Source organism: Polyodon spathula, chromosome 25 (genome assembly GCF_017654505.1).
Source record: "Polyodon spathula isolate WHYD16114869_AA chromosome 25, ASM1765450v1, whole genome shotgun sequence".
Taxonomy (NCBI): domain Eukaryota; kingdom Metazoa; phylum Chordata; class Actinopteri; order Acipenseriformes; family Polyodontidae; genus Polyodon; species Polyodon spathula.
This window is the reverse complement of record NC_054558.1, coordinates 11862959-11881176: the sequence shown is the minus strand read 5'-3', so window position 1 is coordinate 11881176 and position 18218 is coordinate 11862959. Positions and strand designations below refer to the sequence as shown.

The window sequence follows — 18218 nt, the reverse complement described above, 5'->3', positions numbered from 1 at the left end:
GGTCGGTCTCCTCGCCGTGCAATCCTGTTTCGATGTCATCCCAGGGTTGAGCCAGATTAAATTTGTTTTCTGCGCTGTACGTCTCTGTTTCGCCGTGCCCCGCAGAGCTCTGCGATGGAAAAATACCTACTACAAAAAAGCAGGAGAGAAGGAGAAAAAGCTGCATCGTCGGTAGAATGGAGCTGCGTAATGACCCGGACGCTCGCCCGCACCGGTCAAAAAACTCCATTATACACTTAGCAAGAACCAAAGAGATACCTTAGCTTTGCCCGACCACACTATTATAGCGCTGCCCATTAACGATAATCACCTCTGAACAATGCCAGCTAATTACCCCTGTAGTCAAATGCGACGATCACCTCTAACACCTTCACTGGACTCCCGTTAAATGACAGTTAAACCAGATGATTTTTCTTGAGTACAAATGTTACCCTACCTCTCATTCAATCACTTCCAATTACTGGTCCCAACATTTTTCTCCAAAACTTTAAAAAACAAGTCCCGATTTCCAACTGCGCCAGATAGCACTCGTTACAGAAACACACGGCAGTCATATTAAAAATATGGGTACAGAATAATATTGTGAGTCTAGGTTTCCATATTAAATAAAATAAATACTCCAAATGATATCAATTAAGATTGAAAATAGCTCTACACCTGGCTATAACATCTAGGTGAACCTGAGCACGCATTGGAAATGGAAGGCGCGTGGTCGCGCCGCAGTCAGAGGTTGTTTTTCTTAGTTTAATGCTAAAGCACCAGAGAGACAACAAACAACATGGAAAGTAAATTGTACATGATATGTTTTCTTTACTTAATATTATACTAAAATGTGTGTTTTCACATCTGAATTAATATTTGTTTTCCATGTTTACCAGTTTCAAAATGATTCAGATGGTGATATTTTCAGAAAATGGTTTTTAAATGGATATATAGACAATATATACTTAAGAATGTGTATTGTGATTCGTATTTAATTTGAAAGGAGTATATAAGATTATAAAAAAAAAATGCTTTACTGAATCGTATTCAGTTTTACAGCGAGTTGTAAACGGCAAAGTTGACAGTAGCACTCAGTGAACCCTACTATATTTAAATAAGGAGCATGCTTAAAAAAAAAAAAAAAAAAAAAAAAAAAAAAAAACACTGGATATTTTTTAAACTATTTTAAATGTGTGTGTCCCTGTTCTTAGCTTTGGAAATAGAGTCACCCCAGTGATACCCGTTATTTAATGTGCTTGCTGTAGTTCATCAACACCATGTACTGCAAACTATAAAATGCGTTACACAGTTTTGTTTAATTTTGTGGTCAGAAGGAGCCCCTAGTGCGTTGAATACAGTATTGTGTTTTGTCTCGCATTGGTACAGTGACATACGTTGTTTTTTAATATTTGCGTCCCTGCACAGCTTATTCTTGACACATCTGCAGAGTTCTATCATCAAGGATTAACTGTTTAATACTACAAGAACCAGATCTTTTCAGTGCCTTTCATATAAATATACCGTATCTACTGTATCTATCTATCTATCTATCTCTCGATCTGGAGATAATATCTTTCAGTAAGAAATCACTCAAATGATTTGAGTGTTCTCAAAACTACCCGTTTTGACATATTCTTGGGAGAACTTGTCTTTTCTGAAAAGTAAAAGGTATGTAAATCAGAAGAGCTCTCTCTCTGTGTGTGTGTGTGTGTGTGTGTGTGTGTGTGTGTGTGTGTGTGTGTGTGTGTGTTACATGCTGTCAGATCAGGACTTCACCAACACTGAGCATGTGAGCTGCAGCATGCTATTTCCTGTATTACCACTGTACACAATAAAAGCTGCGGTCACCAGTTCAATACACAGCACTTGCAAAATATTTAAAATTATAAACATGCCGAGTTCATTGCAGTCATCCTCTGCATAGATTAACCATTCAGCAGAATGAGGCAACAAACAAGTCAGTACAGACACAACAAACCTGGTTGTAATGGGGTAGGGCTCGGATTTACAACAGCAGTTTAAGATTGCACATAGTTACTGCTACACCTGGCGGTCGCTGTTGGAAACACCGGTATGTGAGACGAAATGGTTGAAAACCACTGATTTGGATTAATGCTTTGTGCCACGGTTGAGTCAGTATAATGTTTATTGTTATTAAGGATAGCAGAAAGGGAACAGAAGGTTCGATTCAGAAGGGTTTTGAAGCAAAGGTCGAAGAACCTAAATTCTCAAGTCATCACGCTTTTGGTTTCTCCTGTCCCATATGCGTAACATCGCACCAGATATGGGATGACGATACCTGCTCGTTTGGATGACGATGAAAACTACTGTTGAAACAACGTTCTCATGCATCTTCGTCTGGTATTTAGTGACAGCTATATTACCGTCTGAACCGACGTGCACCGGAAAACAAGTATTAAGGCATTGCCGATTGATATATATATATATATATATATATATATATATATATATATATATATATATATATATATATATATATATATGAATAAACGTAGTGTAAAACAGCGTAAATGTAATTGGAAAGTTATGTGTTGTGTTTTAAATAGTTTGACAATAGGCGACATTCATTAAAACTTTCTCGATTTTATATGTAGCAGTATCACATATATTTATAGATTATAAATTGTTATACTTGGAAGTCATGCGATAGCAATTCGCGGTCAAAGCAAGATGTATATCAATTGTATTGTAATGCAATGCAAAAACAAATTTTCTCACTGATTCGTCCGTTTTTAATGGTAAATTATGATCTTTAACAACGTGTTTTTAATGAAATCCCTAAACCTGTTCGTTCTTTATTATTATTATTATTATTATTATTATTATTATTATTATTATTATTATTATTATTATTATTATTATTATATTATTATTATACGGGTTATAAATGGATCATATATTACCATATCCATATACCCTATCAATGTGCATGTGTGTGTGTGTGTTTGACACCATGAAAAACCTACAAGCAAGTGCATGACATTGCCTCCTCAACATAGCTAACTGGTGTACTGTAAAGCATTGATTTAAATTATTTAAACTAAACCAGAAAAGCAATGACACTTAATCATTTTCACGTGCCATCTTATTACCGGGGTTCGTTTCAGCTTTGAATGAAGCAAACAAAACGAAGTTGCCTTCGTGAAGTGCTGCTGACACCTCTGACTGGTTCGCCCTATCTGAACTGAAACACAAGATTCACGGAAAACCCCGAAGTAGGCAGGTCGCGATTTCCTTGCTTTCTGAGTCGCTTGTAGGAATTACCATACTCCCACCTGCTACCAGATGGCACTGTTGAGCGCCAAGCCCCAATTGCTTCGGGTAATGGGGAATCAACATTGAATCACCTATTCAATATCATGCTGGTGTGTGTCATAGATAAGCATACAGAACATGGAACATGGGATTTCTGGTTCATTTTAACATTACCTTTCTATTTCAACTAACAATAGAACTTCTCTGTTATTTTTAAATGTACATTTTACAAAGTAAACAGTTATTGTTCTTTTCAGTTAATTCTTCTGGTGTTATTGCTAAAAAAAAAAAAAAAAAAAAAAAAAAAAAACATGATTAAAAATTTTAGGAAATAACATTTTTTTAATTTTTTTTTTTTTTTTATTTTTGTGCATTTTTACTCTAATAATTGATATATTACTTAAATATTTCGTTCTTTTAAGGTATGACACAAGGAGACAGAGTCCATCAATTACCTTCAATTCACTTGACAGAAAATGAGAAAAGAATATTATTTTGCCAGTATGAAACTTCAGGCAGCCCGAACCTCTTCTGGTACATCCAGGAACACAATAAAGCTCCAGAGCTCTTGCTCAATGAGTACCTAAACGATAATCCAAGATTTAAAGAGTGTTTCTCTGCATCTCATGACAAGAGTAAGAAGACCTTTAATCTGACTGTCTCTGCAGCTGTGCTGTCTGACTCTGCCACATACTTCTGTGCTGTGAGGCCCACACTGTGTCAGTCTGTATCTCACCTATACAAAAACTTCATTCTGCTTCCTCTTGTACTGAGTTATAATCCAGCATGTGTTCTCATAGCAAGGCACCCTTATTGCGATTTATACACACTTATTAATCATATTAATGTTACTCATTTAATCACACAATGTGTCTGTAGCAAGTAGGACAAGTTATGTTCTTGCTGACAGTGATGTTGAAAACATCAAATACTACAACAGTATCCCCATGCATTTCTAGTCAATATCAGGCTATTTAGTTTCTGCATTCAAACCTAACTCTCGGTTGCCATGCCATGGGTCACTTCTGTCATCTTTAGCTTCCTTATAATTTATTGTGAAAAGGAGGTGTACTGATATTTTTGAATGAAGGGAGGAGTCAGGAACAACTCGAGGAGGGGCGCGCGCCTCAAAGAGGAGTGAGGCGTGACAAGAGGATTGTTGTGTGCGAAAGGGGCGTTTTTTTGACAGATTGCTCTTAGGCCCCATCTTGCTCTGGCGTCACTGAATGTATGAACAAATGTACATTTATCTAGCACCTTTCTGCCATCCCCAATAAGCCCAAGTTACTTTGCTCCAGTTCAGCAACTGATTGTACAGTGAAGTGCAGATCTCTTCATTTTAAAATAATGTAATTGTGAAGATTTCATGAAGTGGTTCAAGTTTAAATATGTGTTTGTAAAGTCACACTTTATTGATGAGACCATCTGGGACATTGTATCCACTGTTGTGATCATAGCTACTGTGTGTAGCATTGTAGCAAAGTGGCTAGTGGAGGGGAACAGGTATAGCGGTGATGCGATGCAGGAGTGACAGGCAGACAACAGTTTCCAGTGAAAAGGTGCTTTTATTTATAATCCAGGTCTGGTGACCGTAAAATAATAAATCCCCGGTGATACACAACCATGTGTAAAGCACGGAGATAACAAAACAGGGAACAGTCCAGAACAAAAATGAACCCACGGTCACCAGTCCTGGGTGAGTGCAGACGTGAGGGTGCGTGGTGAATACACAGATACGGTGGTGGGCAGGGGTGCTCCGGACAGTGCTGACCCTTTGCGACAGCTCCGGAGTAGTGCTCTAACTGTCTACAGTGAAATAAACACAGACAGTTAATAAACAAACACAACACGTAATCACAAAAACACTGCGAGTTCCACTCTCGCTCCTTCTTCCTCCAAACGTTCTACCCAAACGAAGGAAAAGATCAGCGTTACCCTGGCCCCTATATGTAATCTTGCATGATATCTAGGTAAACGGTTGCAGCTGCCTTATTACTTGAGCTGCTTCTCGTTTACCTTTCAAATCAATACAGTCTTACAACAGAGTCGCGCTTCTTTCCAGGCTGACCCACTTCCCTGACCCGGAAATGTCAGGCCAGCCCTTCCAGATACTTCTCCTCTCGTTCTTTAGCGCCCTCACAGGTCGGGAGGAAGATTCATCACCAGAACTCATCTTTCCGTCACAAGCATACACTGGTCAACTGTAAGAAAAAACAGTGCTGTACTTCTTAAAGATATACATTCTGTACAACATGAACACTCATTCTAAATGGAAATGAAATAGCCAACTCACAGCAAGTAACAACAACAGAAGCTATTCAACAAATGATGTGCTCGTGCCTCAGTCTGTGCTGATTGGATGAGGGAAAGGGGCATGTCTTCTGCACTGAAAAAGTGAAGCACTGTTATGAGCTCTACATCTTTCCCTCAGTAGATGCTGGCTGGTTGAACACAAACCTAAACACCGTCTGTGTTCTTTCTGAACTAAAAAACGCTGATCTCAATGGTTCTCATTGTCTTGTTTAGTCTTTAATTTTGGTAATTATTCATTTACAATGCATTACTTTCCTATTCCATACTCTGTGATGCTCCCAGTGAACTGCTCCTAACCACTGTGGTTCATTTCCAGGGCTGAGTTACGGAGATGAGGTGCGTCCATGGAAGGATCTCCAAACATCTGAGGAGACCCAGGAAACCAAGATCTACTGCAATTACTCTCTGTCGAATAACGCATACACTGAGTATCTGTTCTGGTATCAGCAGATACCAGGGAGGAATCCCACATATATTCTCCATCGCTATAAAGCAAGTGGTGGCAGCGTGGAGCTCAGATCTGAAGAATCTGATAAAAGGTTTATAGGACACTTGAATACTTCAACAAAGATGACTTATTTGTCAATCTCAAACATGCAGCTGTCTGGCTGCACTCTGCTACTGTGCACTGGGGATCACAGTGATGCTGATTAAAGTGCAGCTGCTTACAAAAAACCTCTGTGGAAACCCTACAATTCACACACTTGTGCTCAGAAAACCTGTGGATGTTCATATTTATGCCGTGTCTGGAAGCAGATCTTTACAAATCAATGAAAACTTTCATTCCCTGTGCATGCTTCAATATTGTCAACACTTACATTGTGTTGCCAGTCAGATGGGTTTTCATCAATCCAGAATAATCTAAAAAGAATAATCCAAAAATATTATCCAAACTGAGATTCCAAAAACCCAAAGCAGTGAAATATTAGTATTTGTATTATTTTTGTGATCAAATGTTTTTTATTGAGGGAAAAATATAATATATCAAAATAGAGAACCCCCAATGTACATTTTTCACCCAGCTGCCTCCCCCAGCATTATAGAAAAACAGAACAACATTAACAGTGCCAAGGTCCTTTCCACCGCCCACCTCCCCACAAAAAATCCACACAGAAGATCCCCCCCCCCCCCCCCCCCCCCCCCCCCCCCCCCCAGCCACAGATGAAAGAATCCCCCCAAAAAACAGAAGAAAGATTAGAAAAAGGTCTTCCGTTCTGCCAACCCACAAAACCCAGAACACAGGACCGGATAAGAGTAAATCCGACACCACCCACCCTGCAACACCCCCCTGTCACAAAGACGGCCGCAGTGGGTGACGACAGAACAGAAACAGGAACTGACTCAGAACACAGGTTTCGGAATGGTGAAGGCACAGATGTGCAGTTTAATAATTAAACTGACAGAAAATAAAAGGTTTGTAACAAAAACAGCACACAGCAAGTGAGGCCAAAATAAATAGGCAAACAAAACGAATAGACACTGACAAAAACAGGGTGGATGAATGCTACACAAAACAAATCGATATTTATAATTACGCTTCTCTCTCTCTCTCTCTCTCTCTCTCTCTCTCCATTCTCCACTCCCAAACACACAATCCCTAGTATGTGAAAACATGCTGCTTTTATGCAGCTGTACCGAGACTCGATTGCTAATCAATCATTCAATTGGAGTCGCGGTACAACTGCACGTGAATTAATAAAGTGCAATTCCCCTTGCTCACATATTATCACGTTTTACTTGCACATGAAGTGCTGTGCAATGCTCATGCCTAAATACAAATATACATTTTAAACACTCATGTTACCCAGTCCCATTTATATCCCATCTACCAATGACTATACACCAACATTTAACACACCACACGCAACATATAACAGAAAATACACAGAGGGGCGGGCACTTCACCCCCCCCCCCCCCCACCAATACAACAGCTGTCAGCATGACCCAAATTACCCTGAGGAAGCTTACTGTGAGCCAAACCTACTCGCAAAACAGAAACAAAATCATCTGCAAATTGAGCAGCTGTGCACAACATGTCACTATATTAAACAAGAAGAAATGCAGCATAGATTATTCTATTAACATTCATTACCAGGCAATGATACAGCAGGGACAAGGACAACGTGAGCGAAGAGCTCTAAGAAAAATCTAAACATCAAACAGTGTCATTTTGAATGAACACAGTAGCATTTTCCATTTACCAATAAAGAATTAAACTTAAGGACTAAGTCTAATTAGAGTAAAGATTGTCATCAACAATAATATTAGCTGCCGGGTCACAAACAATCATAGAAAGAGCTTTCCACTTCCATCCACTGAAGGGATGAGAAATAGCAAGCCCGAGCATATTTCATCAGTACAGGTGTTACGCAGAATTCAGTACCCATGGAAATCACTTCCGCTGCTTATTGTACTGCATGCAATCAGGTGGTCTGGAGAATTGTCTTCCACACCTTCACCAAGGTTTGTTTGGGACAAGTCCTGAAGTGAACCCTTTTATCTTGTGAGGGTAAGGGTGAGGGTGATGGTTAGGGCTAGGGTTATGGTAAGGGTGAGGTTAGTCTAAATGTGTCCGATTAAAAAAAATGAGTGATCAATAGACACAACCGTATCCTGAATCCGTTGAGCACTAAACGAAGCAGTCTCATCAGGAGTGCTGAAAGACAGACGCTCCCCACCATGGTTGATTTTCAAGACAGCTTAAAAAAGACAAATCTAAACAAACATGTTTTTCCCCACACAGCTTTATATATAAGTGTATTTTGAATCATATTAAAATTGAATATCTTCCGGCAAATGACTACGGGACAGTTAACTAGATTTCAACTGCCCCTAAGCGACATAAAACAAAAAATCAACATTGCAAAAATCTTCTTTTAATTTCTGAAGCCAATGTGCTTCAGTATTGACATATTTTTCTCCCAACAGCAGCACATTTCTGTGGTGTCACACTGTGGCAGGCTGGCGAGTGGATAGAGGCCCAGAGACAGTCTGTATTTCAAAAAAATAACTATTTTATTATAAATAAACACAAAAATGAAAGGGCACAAGGGCCAGAACAAAGCAATTTAAACACAAAAAGAAAGACAAAAAGCAAAACTTACAAAAATAACAATTTCCAGGCTGGGCAATGCCTTCACTGGATTCAAACTTTCAAAAACCACAAACACCAACCTGCTTCCTCAGCTCCCTCCTTCCAAATGAGAAGCAGAGGCCTCCTTTTATGTCAGGTGGCTGGGCGCTGATTGATCGTTAATTAAACTAATCATCTAATCAACCCCAGCCACCTGAACACAATGAACCCAGGCAGGTAGGGGAATTTAACCCCATCCCTGCCAATTTCTAAAGAGCAGAGCTGTGCTCTGCCACACATACCATAAAAGGACTGTAGATGTCAGTATTGCTCTGGTTGTATTTACTAGTATAGCCTGAATTACAGAGAGGTACAGGATTGCCATTACTGTTGCTGTTTGTGTTCAGTTGTTCTGCTAGTGACCCTAATGTGTCTCCTTCAACTCCCCCTACACATGAAGTTCACAGCTGAAAAGACCACAGTGTGGATTTCTCCCATGACTCAGAACTACATTCGCTGTTGATCAGTGATATTGGTTTGATTAAGATCAAATAAGAAAGGATTGCAAACCAGAGGCAGCTGTTCAGATCAGCCTGCTTATTTTGCTGCTAGCAGCTTTTTTTATTAAATAAACTAATCAAACTGTTTCTTAAATAATTCTGAATTGCCTCAAATGATAAATGTTCGCACTCATTACAAACACCAAGCAGTCTGCGTTAACTTTATATTTAAAGTGAACTTGACAATTGAACTGATAGTGAATGTAAACTGTAGGTTCTTCCTGTAGGAGGAGACACTGAATGAAATAGTGTTCTCCATTTCTGAAATACATTAACCAATAGAAAGCAGAACTTGTCCACTTGACATGTGTCTTTCAGCCCCATGAAACAATCATTACTACATTGTTTATATCAAGTGTAGGCTATTACAGCAGCGGTACTACAGAACATGGAACAGGGCCTTCTGTTCATCACTGTTACTTCATTGATCTTTGGTATGCATTTACGTATTCACACATTTAGCATGTTTTTATTTTATTTTAGTTAGAAAGTAAATTGAAATCATCGATATATTCATTTATTTTCAGGATGCAACGCAGAAGACTCTGTGACTCAATCTCCAATCAAACTGAACGTTGTTGAAGGACACGCGTTGATCTAAACTGTTCCTATGATACAGCGACTTCAACCCCGTACCTCTTCTGGTATATTCAATACCTCAATGGACCTCCCAAATATATGACTCATAGAGATTTTATAGGTAACAAAGATAATGCTGATGAAAACGGGAAAAGATTTGACGACACTCTCAACACAACTTCCCAAACCGTCCCTTTAACAATACAGCGGACAGAGCTGTCTGACTCTGCCATGTATTACTGTGCGCTGAGGCCCACAGTGACAATGAACAACTGCAGAGCTTCACAAAAACACAGCAGACAGGTTGAGGGGCGCCAGCTCGATTGCTTGATAAACTACACGAGATAACCGGACTTAATAATCCAGGGTTTAAAAGTAAATGAGAATGAACAACATTGCCCTCCCCCAGTACATCAGCTATTTCCAGTGTCCTGAATCAGAATGAACAACATTGCCCATGAAACATCACATCATGTAGAGAAACTCCTGATGACAATATAAGAGGTAACAAGGCACTCGGAGGGTTTAAATCTGAAAAGAGTTCACTGCTGCATGACGCTTAAACATTGTGCTACGCTGTATAGCATGGCATGTACTCGTGGCATTCTCATTATCTGTGCTATCGTTTGTTTTGGTATGTATGTATGTATCTATGTATGTATGTATGTATGTATTATTGCTGTTTGTGTGTGTTTTTGTTTTTCAAATATGTTTTCTTTACTTGTTTTCCAGAATGCAGAGCAGAAGACACGGTGACTCAGCCTCTGGACAATATGAACGCTGTTGAAGGACTATTAGTTACACTCGACTGGAAATAAAGTACTAGTTATTCCTCGTCGGATCTATTCTGGTACATACAGCACCTGAATGATTCCCCGAGGTATGTGCTGAGAAGAGATACTTTTGGAACAGGAGAAAACGCTGATGAATTCAAAGGCAGATTTGATGCATTTCTCAACAAAACTTCAAAAACCGTCCCTTTAACAATATAGCAGACAGATCTGTCTGCCACTGACGTGTATTACTGTGCGCTGAGGCCCACAGTGACAATATGATACTGAAGAGCTTCACAAAAACACAGCACTCCGAGAATACACGAGACGCTTAACATCAAAGGAATATGTGAAACTGTTTTTATATAGAAATGTTTTTTGTTTGTTTGTTTGTTTGTTTTAACTTGGTGGCGGTGTGTTCTTTCGTTTTATTATCCTTATCATCATAAAGACCACATTTCACAAAAATATATTTATAACAGTTTTTACAAAAGATACTGTATCAGTACAATTCCCTCCTGTCGGTTAGATGATCTTTATTGTGGGTTACACACAGAAAGACTTTTACATCAGAAGGAAACATTTAAAAAAAATAAACAAACCTTTTTTTAAACTTGTTAGTGGTGAGTTCTTTCCTTCTAATATTTAATTATCATAAAGACCACATTTCACAGTAATATATTTCAATCAGTATTTAAATAAATACAATTCAACAATTAAACATGATTGATGTTCTTCTCAAACTATCAAGAAGACGATCTCAATTATGTCAAGATCAAATTGTTTTGCCTTTCCCTCATTCCGGTATCCTTGACTTGTTAACACATTGATCGGGGGGGGGCTAAATTACAGTGAAACCTATGACCAAACACAGACGTTCATGAATAATGGGACAACTACCAAAAGCCCCTGGATCAAATCCCAGCTCAGCCACTGACTCACTGTGGAAAGCATGAAGCAAGTCACTTCACCTCCTTGGTGATTCATAATTGATTTTAGTTTATGAAAATGTTATTGCTATAACTGTGATTAATCTGTTACTTAAAATAATTACAATTGAACACACACACACACACAAACAGTTTGAGAAAAAGAAAGACTGCTGTGTACCAAAATTATCAATGAAAAGAAAAAAAAAAGCAAATTATATTTTAGGTACTTAAAAAGTTAGAATAATTGATTACAAATCAATTATCAGGACATTGAGGACTATAAGTCCTTCATTGGCTGAATACAAAATAAACAGTACTTTAAGAAGGTGATAAAAAAAAACAAACAAGTAGTCTTTTAAACAAAATTCCAGAATGTTGATGATGTTGATGATCTCAGAAGATAATGTTCATTCCAAATGGCTCCAAAGTGCCAGGTTTGGAAATAAGTTCACATTCTTTTTGCTTCCTGACAGTATTAGTTCTATAATAATGAACTATCACACAAATTGTGTTGTCCTCTTTAATGTGGTCATCCCTGTTAAAATGTTTGGTGACAGGAAAGTTAGAGGTGTTAATTTGAATACTTCTCAGATGTTCCACAAAGCAATCAGCTAAGCGCCGTCTTGTTTCACCAATATGCAACTTGTTACATTTGATGCAGCCAATGCAATATACTATTCCTTTACTAATGCAAGAACAAGTATCATGGATAGTAAATGAGGATTTTGCTTCCTTAACTACTGTATTGCTGTGAAAGCATTTACAAGTAGCACCGTGTGACCTGTTGCATGGAAACGTACCTTTTGGACTGTCTAGATTGGGTTAAATGTTACTGTGCACCAGATGCTCTCTCAGATTTTTGTCTCCTCTGTATGACTTTAGAGGAGGATTATTGAAAATGGGAGCTGTAGAAGGATTTACAGGCATTTTGGAGCCATTTGGAATGAACATTCTATTCTGAGATCATTAATATCATCAACATTCTGGAACTTTGTTTAAAAGACTACTTGTTTGTTTTTTATCACATTCTTAAAGTACTGTTTTTTTGTATTCAGCTGATGAAGGACTTATAATCCGAAACTTCCTGATAATTGATATGTAATCAATTATTCTACCTTTTTAAGTACCTAAAATATAATTTTCTATTTTTTTCACACACACACACACACACACACACACACACACACACACACACACACACACACACACACACACACACACACACACACACACATATATAATATAATAATGGATTATTCCTCACTTGCGCTAATACTGCACAATGTCTTGGAACTTGATACACTGTCTTTGAAAGAATAGCCACATGGTTTGAAGGATGGTCATATTGAAAGTCAAACACAAGAAAGTCTCATCTCTACTTGGGGATTCTGAGGGAAACGACCAGCTTTATTGTTTAAGTATTCAGAAAAACGATCCACATGAACCACATGCACAGTGCAGTCAGTGTAAAGACTGCTTTCACCCTCTTTGTGTTGGCTAAAAAAACATCATGGACATCCATGGTTTTGTTCAGTCTGTAAACCAAAGAGAAGAAAAACAGACAGAAAGATAAACTTGACCATGTCTACCCATGTAAAAGCAACCAGTAGAAAATTACTTGAGGAGTATAGTATCACATCTGCTAATAAAAAATCTGGGGTCCCGAAAAAAAATGATTCAGATTCAGAAATGGATCTTAAAAGGATTTCTCGTCAAGTCACTAAAGTGGTAGGTAATGATGATGTTTCAGAATCTGAAACATTAAAAGATGATCTGCTTGTTTCTTCTGATCTCATACTGCCTGAGACTACCAGGGATAGGACAAGAGCTCTGCGTCATACTGACCTGCTCTTTGTCTGTCTCAGTATACAGACCCTAGGACAGCCCCTCTCAAAGCAGTGTCTGCCACACTGGATTGTGGACACAGTCTCGACTGCGTATGATGATGCTGGCTTGCCCCCACCTGGTAGGGTAGCCGCACACTCCACTAAAGGGGTGGCTTGGGCCCTCTTCAGAGGGGCCTCTCTGTCCGATATTTGTACTGCGGCTAGCTCGGCTACGCCGCATGATTTCTCCAGGTTCTACCTCCTTCATGTGTTAGATACTGCCCTGCCTTCGTTAGGCACAAGGGTCCTTGAGGGTGTAAGCTCACACCACTAACCCTTGGGTTATGTGGATCTGATGCATCCCTCATATGCTGCCGTTCCTTGTCCTTCCCGATGGCTCTGGTATACACTATTCCATACATAATGTCCTTGGTAGTCGTCTTTGAATTGAAAGGGAATGTTAGGTTACTTACCATAACCCTGGTTCCCTGAAAGAGAAAACGACCACCAACCGCGATGTCGCATGGGTCACTGTGACAAAGTGCCCGCCCCTGTGTATATTATCTGTTATGTCTTGTGTGGTTTGTTAAATGTTTGTGTATAGTCATTGGTACACCGGATATAAAACGGGTCTGTAACACGAGTGTTTAAAATGTATATTTGTATTTAGGCATGGGATTGTACATCACTTCACGTACATTTAAAGTAGTTAATATGTGAACACGAGGTTGCACATAATTAATTCACGTGCTGGGATTCAAGTGAATAATTAATTAGTAATTGAATCCCAGCACAACAGTATATATATAGATGCATGTTTTCACATACTCGCAGTTGGGTGTTCAGTGAGTGGAGAACGGGATTGGAGACGGAGGAAATAAGAAGTATAATAATAATAACGTATAGTAAAATATATCTGCTCACCGTATTTTTTGTTTAGTATTAGTCCGTGGTGTTTGTCTGTTTATTTTGGCTACCAGTGCCGTGTCCTGTTTCTGTTTGTTTGGTCAACCCTTTTATTTTGCAATAAACTGGCACAAGCAAGAGACATCATCATTTTTTTTCATCCGTCCTGTTTTGTGTATTTATATCCTTGTTCTGATGGCGCCCACTTCGGCCGTCTTTGTGACACGTGGTGTCAGGTTTGGGATTTGAGCCAACGCCTCCACTTGGAGACAAGAAGAGGTGGTTTTGTGCAAAACAAACAAAAAAAAAACATACGCAACATAACAGATAATATACACAGGGGTGGGCACTTTGTCACAGTCACCCTCATGTATTCGATTTGAAAAAGAGAAATCGCTTCCTCAGGATGACGGTTTTAATCCCTCAGTGGGCAAGACTGAGTGCATCATTCCTTGAAGGAGCCTATCAGCAGCTCTGGTATAGAGAGCTCAGCGATACATACCCAATGGGCAGGCATATCCCATACATAATGTTGTTGGTGGTCATCTTCTCTTTCAGGGAACCAGGGTTAGAGTAAGTAACCATCACACCACCCAGGCACTGCCAAGAAAAGGCCATTCCTCAAAACTCAGCACTCAATCAAGAAAGAGACTTGTGAGAAAAGCCACATAGATGCCAACAATCATTTTGAAGGAGCTACAGAGTTCAGTGGCTGGGAGTGGAGTAATGGTGCACCAGTCAACCTTATCAAGAGCTCTGTGTAACACTGGCCTGTATGGGAGAGTGGCAAGAAAGAAGCCATTACTCAAAAAGTACCATCTGAAAGCATGTCTGGAGTTTGCCAGAAAGCATGAGAGTGACCCAGCTGCGATGTGGGAAAAGGTTTTGTGGTCAGATGAGACCAAGATAGAGCTTTTTGGCCAAAACTCAAAGCACTATGTGTGGCGCAAACCTAACACTGCCCATGCCTCAAGACACATCATCCCTCCAGTGAAGTATGGTTGTGGCAGCATCATGCTGTGGGGATGCTTCTCATCAGCAGGGACTGGGCATCTTGTTACAACTGAAGGAAGAATGGATGGCGCAAAATACAGGAGAATACTGCAAGAGAATCTGCTTCAGTCTGCTACAAAACTGAAGCTTGGGAGGAAATTCACTTTTCAGCAGGACAATGATCCCAAGCACAAGGCCAAAGCAACGTTGGAGTGGCTCAAGAACAAAAAGGTGAATGTCTTAAAGTGACCCAGTCAAAGTCCTGATGAGAATCTGTGGCACTATTTAAAAATTGTGGTCCACAAGCGTCGTCCAACCAACCTGAACAACCTGGAGCAAATCTGCCAAGAAGAATGGGCCAAAATCACTCAGACACTGTGCAAAGCTGGTAAAACTTACTCAAAAGACTTTAAGCTCTTATTGCAGCAAAAGGTGGCTCTAACAAATACTATGTGTGGGGGTTGAATACTTATGCAAGTAAGATATTTCAGTTTTTTTTATTTTTCTTAAAAATATTTCGCAACATAAAACAAATGTCACCTTACAATAATTGATTTTGAGTTTAAGTGTTTTAAAATAAAATATCAAACAGAATGAAATTTCAATGTAGCATTTGTAATTCAGATATATGAGAGAATTGGTCAGGGGTCTGAATACTTTTGCAAGGCACTGTATATATATATATATATATATATATATATATATATATATATATATATATATATATATATATATATATATATGTAATATAACACACACACACACACACACACACCCCCCCACCAGGGTCGTCGTGTTTTGTTCTCTTTCTTTGAACACACTCACACAGGGTCTGGGGTTCTTTTCAGGGTCTCATTTTATTCACCAAAATTACTAAGAAAGAAGGATTTGAGAGAGAGGTAACACAAGGGAAGGGTACAAATGAATACAGCAGGTAAAGATAGAAATAGCGTTTTGTTTTAAAGATAGGTGAACAATCTTATACAGAGCAAGAGGGTGGTGGCGGCCTCTGTAAGAAACAGATACACATTTTCATTCAGGGCCTGCCATCTCCCCATGTGTTACATCATCTCTTGTTAAACAGTCAAATTTAACATGTTCTATATACACATTTGACTAAATCAACAATAGCGAAATCATACCTTTATTACATGAAAGTATACACCCCTGCTATTTCTCTTTTCAGGTTTCCCAGAAAATCTGCGCAAACGGTGCTTCAACACAGCTCTTTCTCCATCCAGAGATATTCGCGCTCTGCTGAAAGTGTTCTGAGGCACTCTCTTTTAACTCGGTGCCTTAAAGGGATAGTCCTGCATTTGGCCGAAATATAAAAAAACACGTGCTTCTAACCACCCGGTCACACTCTCCCCTGCTATTAGTCAGAGTCCTCTATGGCTATCCTAGCCCTGGGACCTAAGAGCTTCTCTACAAGCGCCTGTTCCACTTCACAAAGTACTTGAGCAATGAACTCATAGTTCGTAACCTCCAGATCACCTATTGCTGTTTGTGGCTGTGTAAATGGATTTCTATGCATGCCCGCCCTAGTCCTTGAGGATCTCCTGGGAGTGGGTTTGGGTGCAACTCCTGAAGCTGACTCAACACATTTCTGCCTGGCCACGTTCGTGGCCTCTACCGGTGTCACTACAGGAGGTTGACCTATTACTGCACCCTCATTCTCTGATGAATCGGACTCCATCCCCACCTTTGGTTGAGGTGGTAGCACTGATTCTGCCTTTCCGGTACTTTCTGCAAAATCACTACATGCCCTTAACTCAGACTGATGGACTCTCTTAACCTTTCCTTCCCCCACTGACACTATAGTACACGTAGTACCCTGTATCTCTGTGATCTTATACACATCAGGACCCCAGGCATCCCGTATCTTGTTGCGCCCTAGCGGTCTACTCCTCACATACACGTATTGACCTAGTTGAAGGGATGGTGGCATTGCTTTTTCATTGTGACCACGCACTCTATTCTCAGCTTTCAGGAGCAGATACTCCCTTGCTTTTCGATGCGCATCCCTTAACCTTTCCTGATGCACACACAAACAATCAGTCACTGTACCGCCCTCATGTTCCTCAGTTTCACCCAAAATGGCATCTACCAGCAACCTCAGATTTCTTCCAAACAACAGTACATACGGTGAGTACCCCGTTGATGCATACAGAGTCACATTATATGCATACAACAGCTCAGTTAAGTGTTCTGGCCATTTTTTCTTCTTCTCAGGAGGTAGAGACCTTAGAAGATCGTGTAAGGTTCGATTAAATCTCTCACATTGCACATTACCCTCTGGATGATGGGGTGTCGAGCATGTCTTTTTAACTCCACACAGTCTGCATAGCTCTGAAATGACTTCACACTCAAAATTTCTACCCTGATCTGAGTGAATCCTTTCAGATACTCCATATATCTGAAACCACTCTCTCACTAACGCTTTGGCTGTGGTCACTGCTTTCTGATCCCTTGTGGGAACAGCCTGAGTAAACTTTGTAAACACATCTGTTATTACTAGAACACACTCTCTACCATCACTAGCTGGTTCTATCATAGTAAAATCAATGGCAAGTACTTCTAGTGGACGGGAGGCTAGGAAGTTGGTCATCGGTGCCTGTACACGTGGGTGAGGTAACTTAGAAAGTGTACAGCGGTGACACTGCTTCACACACTTCTCTACATCCCCCCACATTCCTACCCAGAAACACCTGCTTTGCAACAAACTCCATGTCCTCTCTATTCCCTGGTGTCCCATTTGATCATGCAGACTCTTCAAAACTGTGTCTCTCAGAGACTCAGGCAACAGCAACTCACGTCTCTCACCAGACCTAGTATCCTGCACTACTCGATACAGCAGCCCATCTTTCTGTTGAATTTTATTCCACTGCTTCAGTAACAACTGAGCAGTGCGGCTTAATCTTTTCTGTTCCCTACTGTCCGGTTTTCTGTTCATATCCCAGTACTTTGAAAACTCCCTCAACAATGAATCGGAGGTCTGAAGCCG

At 39.8% G+C, this 18218-nt stretch overlaps 1 protein-coding gene and 1 long non-coding RNA gene across 2 annotated transcripts in view; both read right to left on the bottom strand.

Moving 5' to 3' along the window:
• Positions 1–18218, bottom strand: part of LOC121299468 (sodium- and chloride-dependent GABA transporter 2-like) — a 749163-nt gene that overhangs the window by 279815 nt on the left and 451130 nt on the right. The gene's annotated exons all lie outside the window — the stretch shown is intronic.
• LOC121299470 lies at positions 5380–16445 on the bottom strand. Its single transcript, XR_005947419.1, has 3 exons — positions 16357–16445; positions 6390–6432; positions 5380–5644 (listed from the first exon to the last, which is right to left on the bottom strand). It is a non-coding gene; the product is annotated as an uncharacterized LOC121299470 (long non-coding RNA).